General features: G+C 36.9%; 52 pseudogenes; all 52 read left to right on the top strand.

Moving 5' to 3' along the window:
• The first annotated feature begins 9 nt into the window (after positions 1 to 9).
• On the top strand, positions 10 to 128 carry LOC148475648 (5S ribosomal RNA; annotated as a pseudogene).
• A 116-nt stretch (positions 129 to 244) lies between these two features.
• On the top strand, positions 245 to 363 carry LOC148475647 (5S ribosomal RNA; annotated as a pseudogene).
• A 116-nt stretch (positions 364 to 479) lies between these two features.
• Positions 480 to 598, top strand: LOC148475646 (5S ribosomal RNA; annotated as a pseudogene).
• Positions 599 to 714: 116 nt separating this feature from the next.
• Positions 715 to 833, top strand: LOC148475645 (5S ribosomal RNA; annotated as a pseudogene).
• A 586-nt stretch (positions 834 to 1,419) lies between these two features.
• LOC148475644 (5S ribosomal RNA) lies at positions 1,420 to 1,538 on the top strand (annotated as a pseudogene).
• Positions 1,539 to 1,654: 116 nt separating this feature from the next.
• Positions 1,655 to 1,773, top strand: LOC148475643 (5S ribosomal RNA; annotated as a pseudogene).
• A 116-nt stretch (positions 1,774 to 1,889) lies between these two features.
• LOC148475642 (5S ribosomal RNA) lies at positions 1,890 to 2,010 on the top strand (annotated as a pseudogene).
• A 116-nt stretch (positions 2,011 to 2,126) lies between these two features.
• LOC148475641 (5S ribosomal RNA) lies at positions 2,127 to 2,245 on the top strand (annotated as a pseudogene).
• Positions 2,246 to 2,361: 116 nt separating this feature from the next.
• On the top strand, positions 2,362 to 2,480 carry LOC148475640 (5S ribosomal RNA; annotated as a pseudogene).
• A 116-nt stretch (positions 2,481 to 2,596) lies between these two features.
• On the top strand, positions 2,597 to 2,715 carry LOC148475639 (5S ribosomal RNA; annotated as a pseudogene).
• A 586-nt stretch (positions 2,716 to 3,301) lies between these two features.
• On the top strand, positions 3,302 to 3,421 carry LOC148475638 (5S ribosomal RNA; annotated as a pseudogene).
• A 116-nt stretch (positions 3,422 to 3,537) lies between these two features.
• LOC148475637 (5S ribosomal RNA) lies at positions 3,538 to 3,656 on the top strand (annotated as a pseudogene).
• Positions 3,657 to 3,772: 116 nt separating this feature from the next.
• Positions 3,773 to 3,891, top strand: LOC148475636 (5S ribosomal RNA; annotated as a pseudogene).
• A 116-nt stretch (positions 3,892 to 4,007) lies between these two features.
• LOC148475635 (5S ribosomal RNA) lies at positions 4,008 to 4,126 on the top strand (annotated as a pseudogene).
• Positions 4,127 to 4,467: 341 nt separating this feature from the next.
• Positions 4,468 to 4,586, top strand: LOC148475634 (5S ribosomal RNA; annotated as a pseudogene).
• Positions 4,587 to 4,702: 116 nt separating this feature from the next.
• LOC148475633 (5S ribosomal RNA) lies at positions 4,703 to 4,821 on the top strand (annotated as a pseudogene).
• A 116-nt stretch (positions 4,822 to 4,937) lies between these two features.
• On the top strand, positions 4,938 to 5,056 carry LOC148475632 (5S ribosomal RNA; annotated as a pseudogene).
• A 116-nt stretch (positions 5,057 to 5,172) lies between these two features.
• On the top strand, positions 5,173 to 5,291 carry LOC148475631 (5S ribosomal RNA; annotated as a pseudogene).
• Positions 5,292 to 5,407: 116 nt separating this feature from the next.
• LOC148475630 (5S ribosomal RNA) lies at positions 5,408 to 5,526 on the top strand (annotated as a pseudogene).
• Positions 5,527 to 5,642: 116 nt separating this feature from the next.
• Positions 5,643 to 5,761, top strand: LOC148475629 (5S ribosomal RNA; annotated as a pseudogene).
• Positions 5,762 to 5,877: 116 nt separating this feature from the next.
• On the top strand, positions 5,878 to 5,996 carry LOC148475628 (5S ribosomal RNA; annotated as a pseudogene).
• Positions 5,997 to 6,112: 116 nt separating this feature from the next.
• LOC148475627 (5S ribosomal RNA) lies at positions 6,113 to 6,231 on the top strand (annotated as a pseudogene).
• Positions 6,232 to 6,346: 115 nt separating this feature from the next.
• LOC148475626 (5S ribosomal RNA) lies at positions 6,347 to 6,465 on the top strand (annotated as a pseudogene).
• Positions 6,466 to 6,581: 116 nt separating this feature from the next.
• On the top strand, positions 6,582 to 6,700 carry LOC148475625 (5S ribosomal RNA; annotated as a pseudogene).
• Positions 6,701 to 6,816: 116 nt separating this feature from the next.
• LOC148475624 (5S ribosomal RNA) lies at positions 6,817 to 6,935 on the top strand (annotated as a pseudogene).
• Positions 6,936 to 7,051: 116 nt separating this feature from the next.
• LOC148475623 (5S ribosomal RNA) lies at positions 7,052 to 7,170 on the top strand (annotated as a pseudogene).
• Positions 7,171 to 7,286: 116 nt separating this feature from the next.
• On the top strand, positions 7,287 to 7,405 carry LOC148475622 (5S ribosomal RNA; annotated as a pseudogene).
• Positions 7,406 to 7,520: 115 nt separating this feature from the next.
• Positions 7,521 to 7,639, top strand: LOC148475621 (5S ribosomal RNA; annotated as a pseudogene).
• Positions 7,640 to 8,224: 585 nt separating this feature from the next.
• On the top strand, positions 8,225 to 8,343 carry LOC148475620 (5S ribosomal RNA; annotated as a pseudogene).
• A 116-nt stretch (positions 8,344 to 8,459) lies between these two features.
• LOC148475619 (5S ribosomal RNA) lies at positions 8,460 to 8,578 on the top strand (annotated as a pseudogene).
• Positions 8,579 to 8,694: 116 nt separating this feature from the next.
• LOC148475618 (5S ribosomal RNA) lies at positions 8,695 to 8,813 on the top strand (annotated as a pseudogene).
• A 116-nt stretch (positions 8,814 to 8,929) lies between these two features.
• LOC148475617 (5S ribosomal RNA) lies at positions 8,930 to 9,048 on the top strand (annotated as a pseudogene).
• Positions 9,049 to 9,164: 116 nt separating this feature from the next.
• LOC148475616 (5S ribosomal RNA) lies at positions 9,165 to 9,283 on the top strand (annotated as a pseudogene).
• A 116-nt stretch (positions 9,284 to 9,399) lies between these two features.
• On the top strand, positions 9,400 to 9,518 carry LOC148475615 (5S ribosomal RNA; annotated as a pseudogene).
• A 351-nt stretch (positions 9,519 to 9,869) lies between these two features.
• Positions 9,870 to 9,988, top strand: LOC148475614 (5S ribosomal RNA; annotated as a pseudogene).
• A 116-nt stretch (positions 9,989 to 10,104) lies between these two features.
• Positions 10,105 to 10,223, top strand: LOC148475613 (5S ribosomal RNA; annotated as a pseudogene).
• A 351-nt stretch (positions 10,224 to 10,574) lies between these two features.
• Positions 10,575 to 10,691, top strand: LOC148475612 (5S ribosomal RNA; annotated as a pseudogene).
• Positions 10,692 to 11,032: 341 nt separating this feature from the next.
• Positions 11,033 to 11,151, top strand: LOC148475611 (5S ribosomal RNA; annotated as a pseudogene).
• A 116-nt stretch (positions 11,152 to 11,267) lies between these two features.
• LOC148475610 (5S ribosomal RNA) lies at positions 11,268 to 11,386 on the top strand (annotated as a pseudogene).
• Positions 11,387 to 11,502: 116 nt separating this feature from the next.
• Positions 11,503 to 11,621, top strand: LOC148475609 (5S ribosomal RNA; annotated as a pseudogene).
• Positions 11,622 to 11,737: 116 nt separating this feature from the next.
• LOC148475608 (5S ribosomal RNA) lies at positions 11,738 to 11,856 on the top strand (annotated as a pseudogene).
• Positions 11,857 to 11,972: 116 nt separating this feature from the next.
• LOC148475607 (5S ribosomal RNA) lies at positions 11,973 to 12,091 on the top strand (annotated as a pseudogene).
• Positions 12,092 to 12,206: 115 nt separating this feature from the next.
• On the top strand, positions 12,207 to 12,325 carry LOC148475606 (5S ribosomal RNA; annotated as a pseudogene).
• Positions 12,326 to 12,441: 116 nt separating this feature from the next.
• On the top strand, positions 12,442 to 12,560 carry LOC148475605 (5S ribosomal RNA; annotated as a pseudogene).
• A 351-nt stretch (positions 12,561 to 12,911) lies between these two features.
• On the top strand, positions 12,912 to 13,030 carry LOC148475604 (5S ribosomal RNA; annotated as a pseudogene).
• Positions 13,031 to 13,146: 116 nt separating this feature from the next.
• On the top strand, positions 13,147 to 13,264 carry LOC148475603 (5S ribosomal RNA; annotated as a pseudogene).
• Positions 13,265 to 13,615: 351 nt separating this feature from the next.
• Positions 13,616 to 13,732, top strand: LOC148475602 (5S ribosomal RNA; annotated as a pseudogene).
• A 341-nt stretch (positions 13,733 to 14,073) lies between these two features.
• LOC148475601 (5S ribosomal RNA) lies at positions 14,074 to 14,192 on the top strand (annotated as a pseudogene).
• A 116-nt stretch (positions 14,193 to 14,308) lies between these two features.
• On the top strand, positions 14,309 to 14,427 carry LOC148475600 (5S ribosomal RNA; annotated as a pseudogene).
• A 116-nt stretch (positions 14,428 to 14,543) lies between these two features.
• Positions 14,544 to 14,662, top strand: LOC148475599 (5S ribosomal RNA; annotated as a pseudogene).
• A 116-nt stretch (positions 14,663 to 14,778) lies between these two features.
• On the top strand, positions 14,779 to 14,897 carry LOC148475598 (5S ribosomal RNA; annotated as a pseudogene).
• Positions 14,898 to 15,013: 116 nt separating this feature from the next.
• On the top strand, positions 15,014 to 15,132 carry LOC148475597 (5S ribosomal RNA; annotated as a pseudogene).
• The last annotated feature ends 104 nt before the right edge of the window (positions 15,133 to 15,236 follow it).

The following is a 15,236-nucleotide window of genomic DNA, read 5'->3' as shown; positions in this document are numbered from 1 at the left end:
CTTTTGAGCACCTACAGCCAAACCACACTGGACATACCCAATCTTTTCTGATCTTGGAAGCTATGCAGTGTTGGGCCTGGTTTGTACTTGGATGGGAGACCACCTGGGAATACCTGGTGCTGTAGGTAATTTTATACTGCCATAACATTCTTTTCTATTACATTTTACATTACATTTTTTCAACTTATCAATGAATTTACTTGAGCTAAGAAGTAAAAGAAGTCTAAAGTTAATGTTTTTGAGCACCTACAGCCAAACCACACTGGACATGCCCAATTTCGTCTGATCTTGGAAGCTATGCAGTGTTGGGCCTGATTAGTACTTGGATGGGAGACCACCTGGGAATACCTGTTACTGTAGGTAAATTTATACTGCCATAACAGTCTTTTCTATTACATTTTACATTTAATTTTTTCAACTTATCAATGAATTTACTTGAGTTAAGAAGTAATAGAGGTCTAAAGTTAATGTTATTGAGCACCTACAGCCAAACCACAGTGGACATGCCCAATCTAATCTGATCTTGGAAGCTATGCAGTGTTGGGCCTGGTTAGTACTTGGATGGGAGACCACTTCGGAATACCAGGAGCTGTAGGTAATTTTATACTCCCCATAACAATCTTTTCTATTACATTTCTCATTTAATTTTTCAACTTATCAATGAATTTACTTGAGTTAAGAAGTAAAAGAGGTCTAAAGTTAATGTTTTTGAGCACCTACAGGCAAACCACACTGGACATGCCCAATCTCGTCTGATCTTGGAACCTATGCAGTGTTGGGCCTGGTTAGTGCTTGGATGGGAGACCACCTGGAAATACCAGGTGCTGTAGGTAATTTTATACTGCCATAACATTCTTTTCTATTACATTTTACATTTAATTTTTTCAACTAATCAATGAATTTCCTTGAGTTAAGAAGTAACAGAGGTCTAAAGTTAATGCTTTTGAGCACCTACAGCCAATCCACACTGGACATGCCCAATCTCTTTTTCTCTTGTTAGCTATGCAGTGTTGGGCCTGGTCAGTACTTGGAAGGGAAACCACCTGGGAAAACCAGGTGCAGTAGGTAATTTTATACTGCCATAACATTCTTTTCTATTACATTTTACATTTAATTTTTTCAACTTATCAATGAATTTACATGAGTTAAGAAGTAAAAGAGGTCTAAAGTTAATGTTTTTGAGCACCTACAGCCAAACCACACTGTACATGGCCAATGTCGTCTGATCTTGGAAGCTATGCAGTGTTGGGCCTTGTTAGTACATGGATGGGAGACCACCAGGGAATACCAGGTGCAGTAGTTCATTTTATCATACTATAACATTCTTTTCTATTACATTTTACATTTAATTTTTTCAACTTATCAATGAACTTATTTGAGTTAAGAAGTAAAAGTGGTCTACAGTTAATGTTTTTGAGCGCCTACAGCCAAACCACACTGGACATGCCCAATCTTGTCTGATCTTGGAAGCTATGCAGTGTTGGGCCTGGTTAGTACTAGAATGGGAGACCACCTGGGAATACCAGGTGCTGTAGGTAATTTTATACTGCCATAACATTCTTTTCTATTAAATTTTACATTTAATTTTTTCAACTTATCAATGAATTTACTTGAGTTAAGAAGTAAAAGAAGTCTAAAGTTAATGTTTTTGAGCACCTACAGTCAAACCACACTGGACATGCCCAATATTGTCTGATCTTGGAAGCTATGCAGTGTTGGGCCTGGTTAGTACTTGGATGGGAGACCGCCTGGGAATACCAGGTGCTGTAGGTAATTTTATATAGCCATAACATTCTTTTTTATTACATTTTACATTTAATTTTTTCAACTTATCAATGAATTTACTTGTGTTAAGAAGTAATAGCGGTCTAAATTTAATGCTTTTGAGCACCTATAGCCAAACCACACTGGACATGCCCAATCTCATCTGATCTTGGATGCTATGCAGTGTTGGGCCTGGTTAGTACTTTTTAATGGGAGACCACCTGGAAATACCAGGAGCTGTAGGTAATTTTATACTGCCATAACATTCTTTTCTATTTCATTTTACATTTAATTTTTTTAACTTATCAATGAATTTACTTGAGTTAAGAAGTAATAGAGGTCTAAAGTTAATATTTTTCAGCACCTATAGCCAAACCACACTGGACATGGCCAATGTCGTCTGATCTTGGAAGCTATGCAGTGTTGGGCATGGTTAGTACTTGGATGGGAGACCACCTGTAAATACCAGGTGCTGTAGGTAATTTTATATAGTAATAACATTCTTTTCTATTACATATTACATTACATTTTTTCAACTTATCAATGAATTTACTTGAGTTAAGAAGTAAATGAGGTCTAAAGTTAATGCTTTTGAGCACCTACAGCCAAACCACACTGGACATGCCCAATCTCATCTGATATTGGAAGCTATGCAGTGTTGGGCCTGGTTAGTACTTGGATGGGAGACCACCAGGGAATACCAGCTGCTGTAGTTCATTTTATCATACTATAAAATTCTTTTCTATTACATTTTACATTTAATTTTTTCAACTTATCAATGAACTTACTTGAGTTAAAAAGTAATAGAGGTCTAAAGTTAATGTTTTTGTGCACCTACAGCCAATCCTCACTGGACATGCCCAATCTCGTCTGATCTTGGAAGCTATACAGTGTTGGGCCTGGTAAGTACTTGGATGGGATACCACCAGGGAATACCAGGTGCAGTAGGTAATTTTATACTGCCATAACATTCTTTTCTATTCCATTTTACTTTTAATTTTTTCAACTTATCAATGAATTTACTTGAGTTAAGAAGTAAAAGAGGTCTAAAGTTAATTTATTTGAGGGCCTACAGCCAAACCACACTGGACATGCCCAATCTCGTCTGATCTTGGACGCTATGCCATGTTGTGCCTGGTAAGTACTTTGATGGGAGAACACCTGGGAATAACAGGTGCTGTACATCATTTTATACTGCCATAACATTCTTTTCTATTACATTTTACATTTAAATTTTTCAACTTATAAATTAATTTACTTGAGTTAAGAAGTAAAAGAGGTCTAATATAATTATTTTTGATTGCCTGCAGACAAACCACACTGGACATGAACAATCTCTTCTGATCTTGGAAGCTATGCAGTGTTGGGCCTGGTTAGTACTTGGATGGGAGACCACCTGGGAATACCAGGTGCAATAGGTAATTTTATACTGCCATAACATTCTTTTCTATTACATTTTACATTTAATTTTTTCAACTTATCAATGAATTTACTTGAGTTAAGAAGTAATAGCGGTATTAATTTAATGCTTTTGAGCACCTACAGCCAAACCACACTGGACATGCCCAATCTCGTCTGATCTTGGAAACTATGCAGTGTTGGGGCCTGGTTAGTAATTGGATGGGAGGCCACTTGGGAATACCAGGTGCTGTAGGTAATTTTATACTGCCATAACATTCTTTTCTATTACATTTTACATTTAATTTTTTCAACTTATCAATGAATTTACTTGAGTTAAGAAGTAATAGAGGTCTAAATATAATGCTTTTGAGCACCTACAGCCAAACCACACTGGACATGCCCAATCTCGTCTGATCTTGGAAGCTATGCAGTGTTGGGCCTGGTTTGTACTTCGATGGGAGACCACCTTGGAATACCAGGTGCTGTATGTAATTTTAAACAGCCAAAACATTCTTTTCAAATACATTTTACATTTAATTTTTTCAACTTATCAATGAATTTACTTGAGTTAAGAAGTAATAGAGGTCTAAAGTTAATGTTTTTGAGCACCAACAGCCAAACCACACTGGACATGCCCAATCTCGTTTGATCTTGGAAGCTATGTAGTGTTGGGCCTGGTTTGTACTTGGATGGGAGACCACCTGGGAATACCTGGTGCTGTAGGTAATTTTAGACAGCCATAACATTCTTTTCTATTACATTTTACATTTAATTTTTTCAACTTATCAATGAATTTACTTGAGCTAAGAAGTAAAAGAGGTCTAAAGTTAATGTTTTTGAGCACCTACAGCCAAACCACACTGGACATGCCCAATCTCGTCTGATCTTGGAAACAATGCAGTGTTTGGCCTGGTTAGTACTTGAATGGGAGACCACCTGGGAATACCAGGTGCTGTAGGTAATTTTATATTGCCATAACATTCTTTTCTATTACATTTTACATTTAATTTTTTCAACTTATCAATGAATTTACTTGAGTTAAGAAGTAATAGAGGTCTAAATTTAATGCTTTTGAGCACCTACAGCCAAAGCACACTGGACATACCCAAACTTTTCTGATCTTGGAAACTATGCAGTGTTGGGCCTGGTTTGTACTTGGATGGGAGACTACCTGGTGCTGTCGGTAATTTTAGACAGCCATAGCATTCTTTTCTATTACATTTTACATTTAATTTTTTCAACTTATCAATGAATTTACTTGAGTTAAGAAGTAAAAGAGGTCTAAAGTTAATGTTTTTGAGCACCTACAGCCAAACCACACTGGACATGCCCAATCTCGTCTGATCTTGGAAGCTATGAAGTGTTTGGTCTGGTTAGTACTTGGAAGGGAAACCACCTGGGAATACCAGGTGCTGTAGGTAATTTTATACTGCCATAACATTCTTTTCTATTACATTTTACATTTAATTTTTTCAACTTATCAATGAATTTACTTGAGTAAAGAAGTAAAAGAGGTCTAAAGTTAATGTTTTTGAGCTCCTTCAGCCAAACCACACTGGACATGCCCAATCTCATCTGATCTTGGAAGCTATGCAGTGTTTGGCCTGGTTAGTACTTGGATGGGAGACCACCTGGGAATACCAGGTGCTGTAGGTAATTTTATACTGCCATAACATTCTTTTCTATTACATTTTACATTTAATTTTTTCAACTTATCAATGAATTTACTTGAGTAAAGAAGTAAAAGAGGTCTAAAGTTAATGCTTTTGAGCTCCTTCAGCCAAACCACACTGGACATGCCCAATCTCATCTGATCTTGGAAGCTATGCAGTGTTGGGCCTAGTTAGTACTTGGATGGGAGACCACCTAGGAATCCCAGGTGCTGTAGGTAATTTTATACTGCCATAACAGTCTTTTCTATTACATTTTACATTTAATTTTTTCAACTTATCAATGACTTTACTTGAGTTAAGAAGTAATAGAGGTCTAAAGTTAATGCTTTTGAGCACCTACAGCCAAACCACACTGGACATGCCCAATCTTGTATGATCTTGGAAGCTATGCTGATTTGGGCCTGGTTTGTACTTGGATGGGAGACCACCTGGGAACACATGGTGCTGTAGGTAATTTTTGACAGCCATAACATTCTTTTCTATTACATTTTACTTTTAAATTTTTCAACTTATCAATGAATTTACTTGAGTTAAAAAGTAAAAGAGGTCTAAAGTTAATGTTTTTGAGCACCTATAGCCAAACCACAGTGGACATGCCCAATCTAATCTGATCTTGGAAGCTATGCAGTGTTGGGCCTGGTTTGTACTTGGATGGGAGACCACCTGGGAATACCTGGTGCTGTAGGTAATTTTAGACAGTCATAACATTCTTTTCTATTACATTTTACATTTAATTTTTTCAACTTATCAATGAATTTACTTGAGTTAAGAAGTAATAGAGGTCTAAAGTTAATGCTTTTGAGCACCTACAGCCAAACCACACAGGACATGCCCAATCTCGTCTGATCTTGGAAGCTATGCAGTGTTGGGCCTGGTTAGTACTTGGACAGGAGACCACCTGGGAATACCAGGTGCTGTATGTAATTTTATACTGCCATAACATTCTTTTCTATTACATTTTACATTACATTTTTTCAACTTATCAATGAATTTACTTGAGCTAAGAAGTAAAAGAAGTCTAAAGTTAATGTTTTGGAGCAACTACAGCCAAACCACACTGGACATGCCCAATTTCGTCTGATCTTGGAAGCTATGCAGTGTTGGGCCTGGTTAGTACTTGGATGGGAGACCACCTGGGAATACCTGTTGCTGTAGGTATATTTATACTGCCATAACAGTCTTTTCTTTTACATTTTACATTTAATTTTTTCAACTTATCAATGAATTTACTTGAGTTAAGAAGTAATAGAGGTCTAAAGTTAATGTTTTTGAGCACCTATAGCCAAACCACAGTGGACATGCCCAATCTAATCTGATCTTGGAAGCTATGCAGCGTTGGGCCTGGTTAGTACTTGGATGGGAGACCACCTCGGAATACCAGGAGCTGTAGGTAATTTTATACTGCCATAACATTCTTTTCTATTACATTTCTCATTTAATTTTTCAACTTATCAATGAATTTACTTGAGTTAAGAAGTAAAAGAGGCCTAAAGTTAATGTTTTTGAGCACCTACAGCCAAACCACACTGGACATGCCCAATCTCGTCTGATCTTGGAACCTATGCAGTGTTGGGCCTGGTTAGTACTTGGATGGGAGACCACCTGGGAATACCAGGTGCTGTAGGTAATGTTATACTGCCATAACATTCTTTTCTATTACATTTTACATTTAATTTTTTCAAATTATCAATGAATTTACTTGAGATAAGAAGTAATAGAGGTCTAAATTTAATGCTTTTGAGCACCTACAGCCAAACCACAATGGACATACCCAATCTTTTCTGATCTTGGAAGCTATGCAGTGTTGGGCCTGGTTTGTACTTGGATTGGAGACCACCTGGGAATACCTGGTGCTGTATGTAATTTTAGACAGCCATAACATTCTTTTCTATTACATTTTACATTTAATTTTTTCAACTTATCAATGAATTTACTTGAGTTAAGAAGTAATAGAGGTCTAAAGTTAATGCTTTTGAGCACCTACAGCCAAACCACACAGGACATGCCCAATCTCGTCTGATCTTGGAAGCTATGTAGTGTTGGGCCTGGTTAGTACTTGGACTAGAGACCACCTGGGAATACCAGGTGCTGTATGTAATTTTATACTGCCATAACATTCTTTTCTATTACATTTTACAATACATTTTTTCAACTTATCAATGAATTTACTTGAGCTAAGAAGTAAAAGAAGTCTAAAGTTAATGTTTTTGAGCAACTACAGCCAAACCACACTGGACATGCCCAATTTCGTCTGATCTTGGAAGCTATGCAGTGTTGGGCCTGGTTAGTACTTGGATGGGAGACCACCTGGGAATACCTGTTGCTGTAGGTAAATTTATACTGCCATAACAGTCTTTTCTATTACATTTTACATTTAATTTTTTCAACTTATCAATGAATTTACTTGAGTTAAGAAGTAATAGAGTTCTAAAGTTAATGTTTTTGAGCACCTACAGCCAAACCACAGTGGACATGCCCAATCTAATCTGATCTTGGAAGCTATGCAGTGTTGGGCCTGGTTAGTACTTGGATGGGAGACCACCTCGGAATACCAGGAGCTGTAGGTAATTTTATACTGCCATAACATTCTTTTCTATTACATTTCTCATTTAATTTTTCAACTTATCAATGAATTTACTTGAGTTAAGAAGTAAAAGAGGTCTAAAGTTAATGTTTTTGAGCACCTACAGCCAAACCACACTGGACATGCCCAATCTCGTCTGATCTTGGAACCTATGCAGTGTTGGGCCTGGTTAGTACTTGGATGGGAGACCACCTGGGAATACCAGGTGCTGTAGGTAATTTTATACTGCCATAACATTCTTTTCTATTACATTTTACATTTAATTTTTTCAACTAATCAATGAATTTCCTTGAGTTAAGAAGTAACAGAGGTCTAAAGTTAATGCTTTTGAGCACCTACAGCCAATCCACACTGGACATGCCCAATCTCGTCTTATCTTGGTAGCTATGCAGTGTTGGGCCTGGTCAGTACTTGGAAGGGAACCACCTGGGAAAACCAGGTGCAGTAGGTAATTTTATACTGCCATAACATTCTTTTCTATTACATTTTACATTTAATTTTTTCAACTTATCAATTAATTTACTTGAGTTAAGAAGTAAAAGAGGTTTAAAGTTAATGTTTTTGAGCACCTACAGCCAAACCACACTGTACATGGCCAATGTCGTCTGATCTTGGAAGCTATGCAGTGTTGGGCATGGTTAGTACTTGGATGGGAGACCACCAGGGAATACCAGGTGCAGTAGTTCTTTTTATCATACTATAACATTCTTTTCTATTACATTTTACATTTAATTTTTTCAACTTATCAATGAACTTATTTGAGTTAAGAAGTAAAAGTGGTCTACAGTTAATGTTTTTGAGCACCTACAGCCAAACCACACTGGACATGCCCAATCTTGTCTGATCTTGGAAGCTATGCAGTGTTGGGCCTGGTTAGTACTTGAATGGGAGACCACCTGGGAATACCAGGTGCTGTAGGTAATTTTATACTGCCATAACATTCTTTTCTATTAAATTTTACATTTAATTTTTTCAACTTATCAATGAATTTACTTGAGTTAAGAAGTAAAAGAAGTCTAAAGTTAATGTTTTTGAGCACATACAGTCAAACCACACTGGACATGCCCAATATTGTCTGATCTTGGAAGCTATGCAGTGTTGGGCCTGGTTAGTACTTGGATGGGAGACCGCCTGGGAATACCAGGTGCTGTAGGTAATTTTATATAGCCATAACATTCTTTTCTATTACATTTTATATTTAATTTTTTCAACTTATCAATGAATTTACTTGTGTTAAGAAGTAATAGCGGTCTAAATTTAATGCTTTTGAGCACCTACAGCCAAACCACACTGGACATGCCCAATCTCATCTGATCTTGGAAGCTATGCAGTGTTGGGCCTGGTTAGTACTTGGATGGGAGACCACCTGGAAATACCAGGAGCTGTAGGTAATTTTATACTGCCATAACATTCTTTTCTATTTCATTTTACATTTAATTTTTTTAACTTATCAATGAATTTACTTGAGTTAAGAAGTAATAGAGGTCTAAAGTTAATATTTTTCAGCACCTATAGCCAAACCACACTGGACATGGCCAATGTCGTCTGATCTTGGAAGCTATGCAGTGTTGGGCATGGTTAGTACTTGGATGGGAGACCACCTGGGAATACCAGGTGCTGTAGGTAATTTTATATAGTAATAACATTCTTTTCTATTACATATTACATTACATTTTTTCAACTTATCAATGAATTTACTTGAGTTAAGAAGTAAATGAGGTCTAAAGTTAATTCTTTTGAGCACCTACAGCCAAACCACACTGGACATGCCCAATCTCATCTGATATTGGAAGCTATGCAGTGTTGGGCCTGGTTAGTACTTGGATGGGAGACCACCAGGGAATACCAGCTGCTGTAGTTCATTTTATCATACTATAAAATTCTTTTCTATTACATTTTACATTTAATTTTTTCAACTTATCAATGAACTTACTTGAGTTAAAAAGTAATAGAGGTCTAAAGTTAATGTTTTTGTGCACCTACAGCCAATCCTCACTGGACATGCCCAATCTCGTCTGATCTTGGAAGCTATACAGTGTTGGGCCTGGTAAGTACTTGGATGGGATACCACCAGGGAATACCAGGTGCAGTAGGTAATTTTATACTGCCATAACATTCTTTTCTATTACATTTTACATTTAATTTTTTCAACTTATCAATGAATTTACTTGAGTTAAGAAGTAAAAGAGGTCTAAAGTTAATTTATTTGAGGGCCTACAGCCAAACCACACTGGACATGCCCAATCTCGTCTGATCTTGGACGCTATGCCATGTTGTGCCTGGTAAGTACTTGGATGGGAGAACACCTGGGAATAACAGGTGCTGTACATCATTTTATACTGCCATAACATTCTTTTCTTTTACATTTTACATTTAAATTTTTCAACTTATAAATTAATTTACTTGAGTTAAGAAGTAAAAGAGGTCTAATATAATTATTTTTGATCGCCTGCAGACAAACCACACTGGACATGCCCAATCTCTTCTGATCTTGGAAGCTATGCAGTGTTGGGCCTGGTTAGTACTTGGATGGGAGACCACCTGGGAATACCAGGTGCAATAGGTAATTTTATACTGCCATAACATTCTTATCTATTACATTTTACATTTAATTTTTTCAACTTATCAATGATTTTACTTAAGTTAAGAAGTAATAGAGGTCTAAAGTTAATGTTTTTGAGCACCAACAGCCAAACCACACTGGACATGCCCAATCTCCTCTGATCTTGGAAGCTATGCAGTGTTGGACCTGGTTAGTACGTGGGTGGGAGACCACCTGGGAATACCAGGTGCTGTAGATGATTTTATACAGCCAAAACATTCTTTTCTATTACATTTTACATTTAATTTTTTTAACTTATCAATGAATTTACTTGAGTTAAGAAGTAAAAGAGGTATAAAGTTAATGTTTTTGAGCACATACAGCCAAAGCACACTGGACAATAACAATCTCATCTGATCTTGGAAGCTATGCAGTGTTGGGCCTGGTTAGTACTTGAATGGGAGACCACCTGGGAATACCAGATGCTGGAGGTAATTTTAGATAGCCTTAACATTCTTTTCTATTACATTTTACATTTAATTTATTCAACTTAGCAATGAATTTACTTGAGCTAAGAAGTAAAAGAGGTCTAAAGCTAATGTTTTTGAGCACCTACAGCCAAACCACACTGGACATGCCCATTCTCGTCTGATCTTGGAAGCTATGCAGTTTGGCCTGGTTAGTAGTTGGATGGGAGACCACGTGGGAATACCAGGTGCTGTAGGTAATTTTATATTGCCATAACATTCTTTTCTATTACATTTTACATTTAATTTTTTCAACTTATCAATGAATTTACTTGAGTTAAGAAGTAATAGAGGTCTAAATTTAATGCTTTTGAGCACCTACAGCCAAAGCACACTGGACATACCCAATCTTTTCTGATCATGGAAGCTATGCAGTGTTGGGCCTGGTTTGTACTTGGATGGGAGACTACCTGGTGCTGTCGGCAATTTTAGACAGCCATAGCATTCTTTTCTATTACATTTTACATTTAATTTTTTCAACTTATCAATGAATTTACTTGAGTAAAGAAGTAAAAGAGGTCTAAAGTTAATGTTTTTGAGCTCCTTCAGCCAAACCACACTGGACATGCCCAATCTCATCTGATCTTGGAAGCTATGCAGTGTTTGGCCTGGTTAGTACTTGGATGGGAGACCACCTGGGACTACCAGGTGCTGTAGGTAATTTTATACTGCCATAACATTCTTTTCTATTACATTTTACATTTAATTTTTTCAACTTATCAATGAATTTACTTGAGTTAAGAAGTAATAGAGATCTAAATGTAATGCTTTTGAGCACATACAGCCAAAGCACACTGGACATACCCAATCTTTTCTGATCTTGGAAGCTATGCAGTGTTGGGCCTGGTTTGTACTTGGATGGGAGACCACCTGGGAATACCTGGTGCTGTAGGTAATTTTAGACAGCCATAACATTCTTTTCTATTACATTTTACATTTCATTTTTTCAAATTATCATTGAATTTACTTGAGTTAAGAAGTAAAAGAGTTCTAAAGTTAATGTTTTTGAGTACCTACAGCCAAACCACACTGGACATGCCCAATCTCGTCTGATCTTGGAAGCTATGCAGTGTTTGGCCTGGTTAGTACTTGGATGGGAAACCACCTGGGAATACCAGGTGCTGTATGTAATTTTATACTGCCATAACATTCTTTTCTATTACATTTTACATTACATTTTTTCAACTTATCAATGAATTTACTTGAGCTAAGAAGTAAAAGAAGTCTAAAGTTAATGTTTTTGAGCACCTACAGCCAAACCACACTGGACATGCCCAATTTCGTCTGATCTTGGAAGCTATGCAGTGTTGGGCCTGGTTAGTACTTGGATGGGAGACCACCTGGGAATACCTGTTGCTGTAGGTAAATTTATACTGCCATAACATTCTTTTCTATTACATTTTACATTTAATTTTTTCAACTTATCAATGAATTTACTTGAGTTAAGAAGTAATAGAGGTCTAAAGTTAATGTTTTTGAGCACCTACAGCCAAACCACATTGGACATGCCCAATCTCGTCTGATCTTGGAAACTATGCAGTGTTGGGCCTGGTTAGTACTTGGATGGGAGACCACCTCGGAATACCAGGAGCTGTAGGTAATTTTATACTGCCATAACATTCTTTTCTATTACATTCCTCATTTAATTTTTCAACTTATCAATGAATTTACTTGAGTTAAGAAGTAAAAGAGGTCTAAAGTTAATGTTTTTGAGCACCTACAGCCAAACCACACTGGACATGCCCAATCTCGTCTGATCTTGGAACCTATGCAGTGTTGGGCCTGGTTAGTACTTGGATGGGAGACCACCTGGGAATACCAGGTGCTGTAGGTAATTTTATACTGCCATAACATTCTTTTCTATTACATTTTACATTTAATTTTTTCAACTAATCAATGAATTTCCTTGAGTTAAGAAGTAACAGAGGTCTAAAGTTAATGCTTTTGAGCACCTACAGCCAATCCACACTGGACATGCCCAATCTCGTCTGATCTTGGAAGCTATACAGTGTTGGGCCTGGTAAGTACTTGGATGGGATACCACCAGGGAATACCAGGTGCAGTAGGTAATTTTATACTGCCATAACATTCTTTTCTATTACATTTTACATTTAATTTTTTCAACTTATCAATGAATTTACTTGAGTTAAGAAGTAAAAGAGGTCTAAAGTTAATTTATTTGAGGGCCTACAGCCAAACCACACTGGACATGCCCAATCTCGTCTGATCTTGGACGCTATGCCATGTTGTGCCTGGTAAGTACTTGGATGGGAGAACACCTGGGAATAACAGGTGCTGTACATCATTTTATACTGCCATAACATTCTTTTCTATTACATTTTACATTTAAATTTTTCAACTTATAAATTAATTTACTTGAGTTAAGAAGTAAAAGAGGTCTAATATAATTATTTTTGATCGCCTGCAGACAAACCACACTGGACATGCCCAATCTCTTCTGATCTTGGAAGCTATGCAGTGTTGGGCCTGGTTAGTACTTGGATGGGAGACCACCTGGGAATACCAGGTGCAATAGGTAATTTTATACTGCCATAACATTCTTATCTATTACATTTTACATTTAATTTTTTCAACTTATCAATGATTTTACTTAAGTTAAGAAGTAATAGAGGTCTAAAGTTAATGTTTTTGAGCACCAACAGCCAAACCACACTGGACATGCCCAATCTCCTCTGATCTTGGAAGCTATGCAGTGTTGGACCTGGTTAGTACGTGGGTGGGAGACCACCTGGGATACCAGGTGCTGTAGATGATTTTATACAGCCAAAACATTCTTTTCTATTACATTTTACATTTAATTTTTTCAACTTATCAATGAATTTACTTGAGTTAAGAAGTAAAAGAGGTATAAAGTTAACGTTTTTGAGCACATACAGCCAAAGCACACTGGACAATAACAATCTCATCTGATCTTGGAAGCTATGCAGTGTTGGGCCTGGTTAGTACTTGAATGGGAGACCACCTGGGAATACCAGATGCTGGAGGTAATTTTAGATAGCCTTAACATTCTTTTCTATTACATTTTACATTTAATTTATTCAACTTAGCAATGAATTTACTTGAGCTAAGAAGTAAAAGAGGTCTAAAGCTAATGTTTTTGAGCACCTACAGCCAAACCACACTGGACATGCCCATTCTCGTCTGATCTTGGAAGCTATGCAGTTTGGCCTGGTTAGTAGTTGGATGGGAGACCACGTGGGAATACCAGGTGCTGTAGGTAATTTTATATTGCCATAACATTCTTTTCTATTACATTTTACATTTAATTTTTTCAACTTATCAATGAATTTACTTGAGTTAAGAAGTAATAGAGGTCTAAATTTAATGCTTTTGAGCACCTACAGCCAAAGCACACTGGACATACCCAATCTTTTCTGATCATGGAAGCTATGCAGTGTTGGGCCTGGTTTGTACTTGGATGGGAGACTACCTGGTGCTGTCGGCAATTTTAGACAGCCATAGCATTCTTTTCTATTACATTTTACATTTAATTTTTTCAACTTATCAATGAATTTACTTGAGTAAAGAAGTAAAAGAGGTCTAAAGTTAATGTTTTTGAGCTCCTTCAGCCAAACCACACTGGACATGCCCAATCTCATCTGATCTTGGAAGCTATGCAGTGTTTGGCCTGGTTAGTACTTGGATGGGAGACCACCTGGGAATACCAGGTGCTGTAGGTAATTTTATACTGCCATAACATTCTTTTCTATTACATTTTACATTTAATTTTTTCAACTTATCAATGAATTTACTTGAGTAAAGAAGTAAAAGAGGTCTAAAGTTAATGCTTTTGAGCTCCTTCAGCCAAACCACACTGGACATGCCCAATCTCATCTGATCTTGGAAGCTATGCAGTGTTGGGCCTAGTTAGTACTTGGATGGGAGACCACCTAGGAATCCCAGGTGCTGTAGGTAATTTTATACTGCCATAACAGTCTTTTCTATTACATTTTACATTTAATTTTTTCAACTTATCAATGACTTTACTTGAGTTAAGAAGTAATAGAGGTCTAAAGTTAATGCTTTTGAGCACCTACAGCCAAACCACACTGGACATGCCCAATCTTGTATGATCTTGGAAGCTATGCTGATTTGGGCCTGGTTTGTACTTGGATGGGAGACCACCTGGGAACACATGGTGCTGTAGGTAATTTTTGACAGCCATAACATTCTTTTCTATTACATTTTACTTTTAAATTTTTCAACTTATCAATGAATTTACTTGAGTTAAAAAGTAAAAGAGGTCTAAAGTTAATGTTTTTGAGCACCTATAGCCAAACCACAGTGGACATGCCCAATCTAATCTGATCTTGGAAGCTATGCAGTGTTGGGCCTGGTTTGTACTTGGATGGGAGACCACCTGGGAATACCTGGTGCTGTAGGTAATTTTAGACAGTCATAACATTCTTTTCTATTACATTTTACATTTAATTTTTTCAACTTATCAATGAATTTACTTGAGTTAAGAAGTAATAGAGGTCTAAAGTTAATGCTTTTGAGCACCTACAGCCAAACCACACAGGACATGCCCAATCTCGTCTGATCTTGGAAGCTATGCAGTGTTGGGCCTGGTTAGTACTTGGACAGGAGACCACCTGGGAATACCAGGTGCTGTATGTAATTTTATACTGCCATAACATTCTTTTCTATTACATTTTACATTACATTTTTTCAACTTATCAATGAATTTACTTGAGCTAAGAAGTAAAAGAAGTCTAAAGTTA

The sequence above is a fragment of the Taudactylus pleione genome, unplaced genomic scaffold (genome assembly GCF_031769625.1).
Source record: "Taudactylus pleione unplaced genomic scaffold, aTauple2 ptg000775l, whole genome shotgun sequence".
In the NCBI taxonomy this organism is placed as follows: Eukaryota; Metazoa; Chordata; class Amphibia; order Anura; family Myobatrachidae; genus Taudactylus; species Taudactylus pleione.
Note: the sequence above shows the minus strand (reverse complement) of the source record. Positions and strands in the feature narration are given on the sequence as shown.